This window comes from Dermacentor albipictus, chromosome 8 (genome assembly GCF_038994185.2).
Source record: "Dermacentor albipictus isolate Rhodes 1998 colony chromosome 8, USDA_Dalb.pri_finalv2, whole genome shotgun sequence".
NCBI lineage: Eukaryota > Metazoa > Arthropoda > Arachnida > Ixodida > Ixodidae > Dermacentor > Dermacentor albipictus.
Window position 1 is genome coordinate 54,185,489 of NC_091828.1, and position 8,644 is coordinate 54,194,132.

The following is an 8,644-nucleotide window of genomic DNA, read 5'->3' on the forward strand; positions in this document are numbered from 1 at the left end:
CGCAGCAGGAGCAGACGACACGTGGCTCGTGACGAAAGACGCGACTGCAGCGCTGGTAGTTCCCGGAACAGCCGCTGCGGCCACATCGGCCAGTGGGCGCGTATACGGAGTGAGCTGGTGAAACTGAAGTATAAGAACGTTGCGTTGTGCCTCGTCCTTCTGCGGTGCATTCTCATAGGGAGAGAAACAATGAAACGATGTGAAATGCAGTCGTGAAGAAAAAAACCGCCTACCGTTTGACGAAAATAACAGGCATTATATATACCTAGAACCTTTAAGATCGCGGTGGTGGTGCCAGCAAACTGATATTAAAATCCTATTAAAGAAAAGTGGAAAACTGACAAATTGCACCCTCTGTCCCCAGCGAAGCAGTGGCGCAAGTCAATGGAGTCTGTCTTCGAAAAAATTGACCACCTGTCAGCGCGTCCGATTTCCTGAAATCGCTTCACTCACATAAATTAGTTTCTTATTTCACTATACGCCACCAGGATATATTCCACTAGCTCTACTAAATTTCTGGACCGCTCTTGTCTACGGATCCTCTTACAGCGCTTTGTTTAGACGGCTGATATCTTGCGAATTATAGTTCGTCGGTTCCATGTCAGCTGCAATAGGTGCTTAAGTCGCAGGAAACTGCGACTTAAATGTAATGAGTGAACTCATGGTCAACAAGGCTGGCACATTGGCGCATACTGCGGTGCAAAAGCAATTCATACACTCTAAGAAAAGTTAACACCCTTTGGTGTGCCCCTTCTGCCACGCAACGATAATCGTCATCTGCCTTGATGCGTTTCCTTTATTGAAAACGCCGCGCCCGCTACTTTCCTGTCGGGAATGCTTTCATGTTGATAACGCGCATACCGTTCGTTTTTGGAAAGTACCGGGCTCGCAGCGTTAAAGAATGGAAACGCATCAAGGCAGATGACGATTATTGTTGTGTGGCAGAAGGGGCACTCCAAAGGGTGTAAACATTTCTTAGAGTGTAAGGACTAGAACTTACATTTGCAATGTTTTATTTATTTATTTTTCTTTTTTTTTGCTTTCATACGCCATGTCGTCGAGCTTCTCGGAGCCGTTTTGTAGAGTGGCATTGCACTGAAGCAGCATTACAGAGGCATGGGTGCCCTCTTTGCGATCGCGAGTCATACCAGATCACAGAAACTGCGTAGACACGCTGCATAAAGTAGCCATTCTTGGGTTGAGGAAAAGGTCGGGCAGTCTAAACTTTTAAACTTACAACGGGCGATATAAATTTTCCAAGTGAGTGCCAGCATCGCAGTGCCTTCGTATAGAAGGTGAGTACAGCAAGCGTGCCATTTATATTTAACTTCTTGCTGTCAATTAACGTGGGCATGAGGTAGGTTACGAGAGCCGTAATATCTTGTGTCATGAGGGCTCTTTCGATTGCGATCGAGCCCGATCGGGATAAAATTTCTTGTTTGCGATTGGCTACTTTGTGGAGTCTCGCGAAAAAAAGACACAGGTGTCGTCGTCTTTCTTGTGTGTGTTGTTTTTTTGTCACAAAATCTTTTCAGTATGCAAGACAATGGGGCTTGCAGATTTCAACCTCATCGATTTGAACACTTTTTTGCAGCATGTGCGCGTGTCAGGGGCGTAAGCGACTGGGGCATACAGAAGGAAAAAGGAACTCGAGTTTGAGGATCTTTTCTTGAGGCTGTACAAGAAAAAAATATTCGTCTTCTTTGCGCACTAGCAGTAAAGCGCTGGTATTTAGCCATCGTTATATAGACCTCAAGAACAGCCGCGAGCTGAATAATCCTTAGCTTGACTGCTGAGAAATCAGCAAGACCTCGTAGCTAGAATTCAGCTGAAAGCAGGAGCTGAAATGCCCTGCATTTCGCCTAAAAAGCGAGAACATGACCGATGGGCAGCGCGGCCGAAGCGTTTCAACTCGCTTCTACACGATCGTGACTAGAAAAGTAAGAAGAGTATTCTGTGGTAAAACAAAGTATTGTACACGCAGAGGGGTACTCTCGTCCTCTCCGTGCGAACACAGTCATCAAAGGGTAACGTACGAAATCCAGGAACAACAAATAACCACAATAACAGCAACAGCATAACTCGAGCAATTAAAGGACCGTTCTAATGCAGGTGAAGCACCGTTCGAGAGACACTCCAATATTTCAACATTAGCCTATAAGGGAGGGTTTTCTTTTTTTAATGCTCCTTAGCACATGTTCTCACCCCCGCTGTGCGAAATCTCAACGCTAAATTGGCTGATTTGTAGAACTGCTATTAGAGAAAAACGCAGTGTCAGGGAGGCGCTGGGACCAGTATGGAATTTGGTGAGACGCACTGCTGCCCGTCAGTTAGACAAAATCTGAAGTGTGAACTCAGAATAAAGCATGCAAACACTCCGTTCATGGACAACGCATCAAGAAGGCAAATTTGTTAGTTCGCTTAGGATAATCTTAGCAGGCGCGCAGCTTGTATGCTTTGCCCGGGAGGAGGAGCGGAAAGAGAGAGAGAGAGACGCACAAATATTTTTGTTTGCATCAAGCGGTACCTAGTAAATAGAGCATTCCATTTCAGACCTTCCCGAGGAACGTATATATATATTCATTGACAATAAGCATGACGAAAATGGATGTGGCGGTCAATGAGTGCTTGCTACGCGAAAGAGAAGTAATAGTATTTTGTTCGTAGAAATAAGATTGAAATGAATGGCGGGGTTAAACGTTCGGAAACTGTACGGCGGATTTATTTTATTTCGTTTTTATTTTCAGCTAATTGGGCTATCGCAGGAGTGAGAGATAGAGGTAGTGGGTCCAGCGTGGGCTCCTGGCTGAGACCTTTTTTATTGAGAGAGAGAGAGAGAAACAACTTGATGTAGTCGCCTGCAGAACGATACCATGACTAAATGGCGCCGTGACGCGGGCCCTGACGTCTTCTCAGCGCGTGTTACTCCAGCGCGTGTTACTCCCGCGGTCGGTCGCCCTGAGGGGCAACGTTCCGTCGGTTTCGCTCGGCCTTTGTCTTTCAAGAGCCGCCGAGACCTGCTGGACGGCCCAGCTTTGACGTTCGTGGTCGTAGCATTCCGCCGCAGCCGCGAGTCGCGGCGGAATCGTTGTACTTGTCGAAGCTTCGTCGGGGAACTTGGTGCAATCCCATAGGATGTGCGTCAGGGTGGGCCTCTCGCGCTGGCACACGCGACACACATCACTCACATATAATTTCGGGTATAGATGAGTCATTAACCCTGGGGTGGGTAAGGAACCAGTTTGCAATTGTCTGAACAGCACCGCCTCCGCTCGGCTCAGCCCCGGGTGCGGGGGGGGGAGGGGGGGGGGAGTCCTTCGAGCCAGGCGGTGTAACTGCGTAAGCTCGTTGAACGTCGTCATGCGGTCCTTGGCACTACACCTCGTTGGACGGTCGATTGCAGCGGCGCGGTTGGTTGGCGCTACCGTCGCCTTCACCTGCATGAGCGGCCCTGCGCGCCGGCGGGACGCTTGCCGCTTCGGAGAACCTGCCCCAGCAGCATGAAGCTTTGACAGGTGTTTCAGTCTACTGCATATAGTTTTAATACTCGGTGGCGAAAAGACAGATCTTATTCTCCAGCGCCCCATAGTCCATAAAATCGAGAAACAGCGACGGAAACGATGCAAACGACGGCGCGGCGAGCAGACGACACCTACTGAGTCCGCGGAAGCAAACAACAGGCATTGCAAACAACATAACGGGTGGATTTCTCTCTCTCTCTCTTTGTCTCTCGTCTGGCTGCGCGAATATCTTTTTTAAGTTAGAGCAACATACAGGGACGCGCGTATTTCGCTTAACGTGCTCGAAAAAAGATTTTGCGCTTTAACTCTGCAATTTTGTAGCTAATATGTTGCAAAAGGATCGCATTTTGGAATCTACGTCGTTCAGTGCAACACTTGCCACAGTTAATTGCTTAGCTTTTAAGAGGAAGCTTTAGCTGAATTATTGCTCCGATTTGAAATTTTTTGTTCAACAGATGGCGCAGCCTACGCTACTAAATCAAGGCACATTCTAGTTGTTTTAGGAACTCTATGCAGACCGCGTAGCAATTTATGCCGCTCGAGAAAGTAGTGCGCAGTATGAAGACCGCGTACAGGGAAATAACAAAATTTAGTATGACAGAGCCTTACAAGGAAGATGTGAATTGTGCTACAAAGCATCTTGACGTCGCTTAAATTGCCAAAAACTTTGTGTGCTTTTTCTAGAGTCGCCCATTGAAAATGCACAACAAAATGGCGGCCGATCAGCTGTTTAGATTCTGTGGTAGGTGTGTTTGTGAAAGCGGTCTTTCTGGAATAAGCAACGCGTTGTGTGAAAGGTTTGTGCAATATTTTGCATCGTCGCTGGTATTTTGTTTAAAACGAATGTGTGCCATCACAAAAGAAGCCTGTTTTTTCCGAGGAGGTGCTTGAAAGTGGTCGAGTACGCGCTGGTGTCGTTGTGCGGTTCTTGTGCACATGTAGTTTATTTGTTGCTTACATTTAATGCTGGGCTTACGACTGCATAGCTTATCGGATTTTAGACAGTTATAAGGTAGCGTAGCAGTACAGGTGTGTACCGTTGCGTCGTTGAGTGTAATTCCGTTCGTTCATAGTACGTAGCAGTAGGCCTAATCTCGCCCAGCGGCTGCCGAGTCCGTCACCCTATCGTGCTGTCGCTAAGTTTTGCAAAATTCGTTGGGCCCCTAGGAGCAGGTGGGTTGTTGTATAAACAATATCACAACGGCTCGCATGGCGGCAGTTTACACCTAACTGTACGACGTCCGGCGAGCAGCGTGCATGGTCGTGGAACGAAGAATTTGTCGTGCATTCGGCACTGTATACGGCGTACCTCGCGAGGTAAAGACTATTCTCAAATGAAAGTGGATACAATGCCAACGCTGTCCTGCCTTTTTGCTACACTGTGCTGGCAGTGGCTTGTGCCAATGGGAAATAGACTCGCCTCGCTCGTGCAATGACAAGGCGCAAACGAGGAACTTGACGTACGATACAGCCAGCGTAGTGTCTCATGTCGCAATTCTGGGGTTTTACGTGCCAACACCACGATCTCGTTATTAGGCACGCCGTTGTGAGGGACCCCAGATCAGTTGCGATCGTCCTATACGTGACCCCAGGCGCTGCCCCAGCGCGGCGGGGATCTCTTATGAAGTACCTTCACAGTTTTGCGCGGTGTCTGTACGAACTTATGTCTAGTAGCCTTCCCACTGAAGATCCAGCGGTTGTAAAAAATGCTCCACACAATGAGATAGTATTGGAAGAGAAACTAGCGTCTCCGCTACGATGGCAGATCTCTTGCAGAGACTTTTGAGGCTCTTTCCATAAATGACAACAGCCTTGAGCAGATTGTCAAGCATGCGCCCCCACAAAGCATGCGCCAGACATGTTGGCCGGTGCTCACTAAAATCTCACTAATGTTTTCGTGGAAAGGGAATTAAGATACCATCCGTCACAACCCCATGCAAAGGGAATATGACTAAATTGTACGAACTATACGTAGACTAATTTCCACGACGCCAATTGGCAAACACAATGGAGACCTGAAATGTGTTGAGAGCTACCGATACGGTTCTCAACCTGGAAGGAGCTATGATGTTGTTCTTGCCATGTTCACTGCAGAACGTGGTTGCGAGACATTCTCTTACAGAAAAGTCAGCACATCGCTTTGCCTCTGCTCATTGTGCTAGTTACCTTGAGGAACAGTGCAAGGACATACACTGTTAATGGTTTCAAGTGTTACATTTGGCATTTGGTGCGTTCCAAATGTGTGGGTTGGTCGCCTACACGTGTGGCTTTGATTTCCTTAGGAGCAGCGCGACCATTAACCCTGGAGTGTGTAGAAACGGCCCCTTTTCTGTTTTTAACGTTATCATTGACCATCATCTCGGCTGCTGACAGTACACTCATGCGATATTCTTGAATGCATGGGGACTATAGGACGGCAAGAAAAGTTGGTGTCGACATTGTTAAAATGCCCCCCAAAGCAACAGTCCTGCCGATACTCAAATACTACAGCTGAAAGTGCGGTCCCTCATCCACCCATGCAACTCACCTCATCGCTCGGGTTGGTGCAATGTCAAGTTGCGTACATCACTGTCTGGTGCCGTCTTGTATGGAACACATGTCCCTACCACGAGCGGCAATGTTTGGTTGGTTGCGAATTGCTGAATTTCTGCCACTAGGTAGCCACAGTATGCTTCCTAGCGAGATTATTAGGGTCTAGATGCTGTCACTCTCTTGTGCTGAACTGCCATCAATAGAGTGCATTCCATTTTTAGAACCACAAATGCAATCATTGCTCACACCGTGTGCTTTTTTAGGGGTGGGGGGGGGATTTTGCCTGCCACTGTGCATCACCTTTGACTGATGCAAGCATTCTGCATTGAATGTACCGCGAAGTGACCACACAATTCTAGAAATTGACCTTAGACATGCAGAAGATTCGGAGAGTTTATGAGACATGTTGAAACAACTGTGCCGTACTGAAGAACGATACCAAACTGAAACAACACATAGGACGAGCGCCAACTTTAAGTGAAGTTTGTAGTCGTTGCTTGCCATGCATAATCTTTTTTAAGCGTCCTCATTGTTCAATGCTAGAGGTAATTCAACATTGGCAGAACTACCCATCGCAAGGGCTGTACATGAACGCTCTATAGATGTTCCCTTTTGTCTTTTTCATTTCCATTTGGGGTCATTACGATCACCCTTGGCAAGCTTCGCAGTGGCAGTCCGTAGCTGGCCAGCTTTCCTGAGGTGAATAAATGCAACTACTAATATAAGCTATAAACGACCCAGTACCACTCTGTGCAGTAGCTCACGTGGTAAACATCACTTGCAGGAGCTCAGGTGACTGTAGTTATGCAACACAGGAGCACAGGTTGGCGTGGTCGCCTGTGCAGTATTTGCAGACGTTTATCCGACTGAAAAGGGTGAGATGGGGGGGCCCAGCAATATTACTTCTACGAAATGGTATTGGCACGGCGTGGAAGGAAATTGTTGAAAGCAGGTGAAGATGTCTAGTAGGAAGTACATGAGATATGTACAGGGAAGGCATACAATAGGCTCATGCTTTCAGTCGCACTGCGAGAATGGAAGGGAAGCAATGGTTCATAGAAGCACTCGTTTACTGCACAGCCGTCACATATTGTATAATAGATTGAGTTATTTGTATGTGATCACTGCATTACACATGATAATGCAACATGCAAGACCAGAATTCATGCGGAAAAAGTTATGATTGTGGGAAATAGAGATTGTTTTTTAAGAAAATGTATATTATTATGCGCAGACAGTAATTGATAGGCCCCCTTTCACCAGAAAAGAGGGCTTATGGCAACATATGCAGAAAGTGCACTGGAGTTGTCAAAGTATATGTTGGCATACCCTCAAATTTCAGTTTGGGCACCCCGAAATGTTTGTAAGGCCACCCGTAAATTTCAAGGACTACCTGCAAACTTAGGGTTGGCTCACACCGTAATGTCACGTTGTGCTACCTCTAAATTTAAGCTGCTCTGGCCCCAAACTTCAGTTGGGCCACCCATACATTTAAAGTTGACCGAACCTCAAATTTATGCTGGCTTACAACGAAACCTCAAGTTAGCCCACCCGTGAAATCATGTTGGCCCATCTTCAACTGTCTATTTGGCCCACCCATAAACTTGCAGTTGGCGTGTTCTCAAATTAGTTGGCTTACGGCGAAATGTCAAGTTAGCCCACCCCCAAATTTCAAGTTGGCCGATTGCCAAATTGCAATTGTTCTGCCAACGAATTTCACTTGGCTAACTTTTACTACAGGATTCCCCACGAAATTCCTACGCAGCCCTATGTATGTCAAAGGGTTTGCATAAATGTGATCTCGGGGATTTCTGAGAGCAATTTAGTTTTGCTTCAATTGTTTCTTATCCCATTTTAATATACTAATCATCAGCATGTGCACTATTGATTAAATGTGTTAAATTCGCGAATTAATTTTTTTGACATATGCAAAGCATATTACACTTTGCGCGTGACACAAGCACTTTGCCGAGGTACTTGGCAAAGCATACATACATATTGAAATGGAGAAAGCTGAACAGGGTAAAGAATTTACGAAAACATCATAGATGTAAAACGCTAACATACACCCATAACACAAAGAATGTGGGGGAAATATTCAGTTAATTTTTGTCTGTTATAGCAACGGTACCCAAGAGGAAAGGGTACGAGATCATGAAATAAGCAAGAAAATTCTACCTTGCACAGCTCTGCAATGTGACATTGCCGAAAGGCATTGCATGGATTGAGTACATGTACATAGGCTGCAGCACTTGATTTTAACCAGCATGCCGGGGCTGCATCATTCGTCTGCATACTTGTGGTTGCCACTGTACATGACCATTTAGTAAGCTCAGTTACGGAAATGTTTTATTGATGCGAGTGGACACTACCAATCATAAATGTGTTTCTCAGATAGACTTAAATTGGCTCACATGATACAATGCAGAAAAACATCTCTGAGATGATGCAACATTGTTTGCTTTCTATTTGTTAATATTCATGCAAAGACACAAAAAAGTTCAATAACTACCTTTAATTGCCACTTATGCGCAGACTGGTAGTGTTTAGATCATATCCTAATTCAGCCAGGTGACATAAGTCGTCTTGAT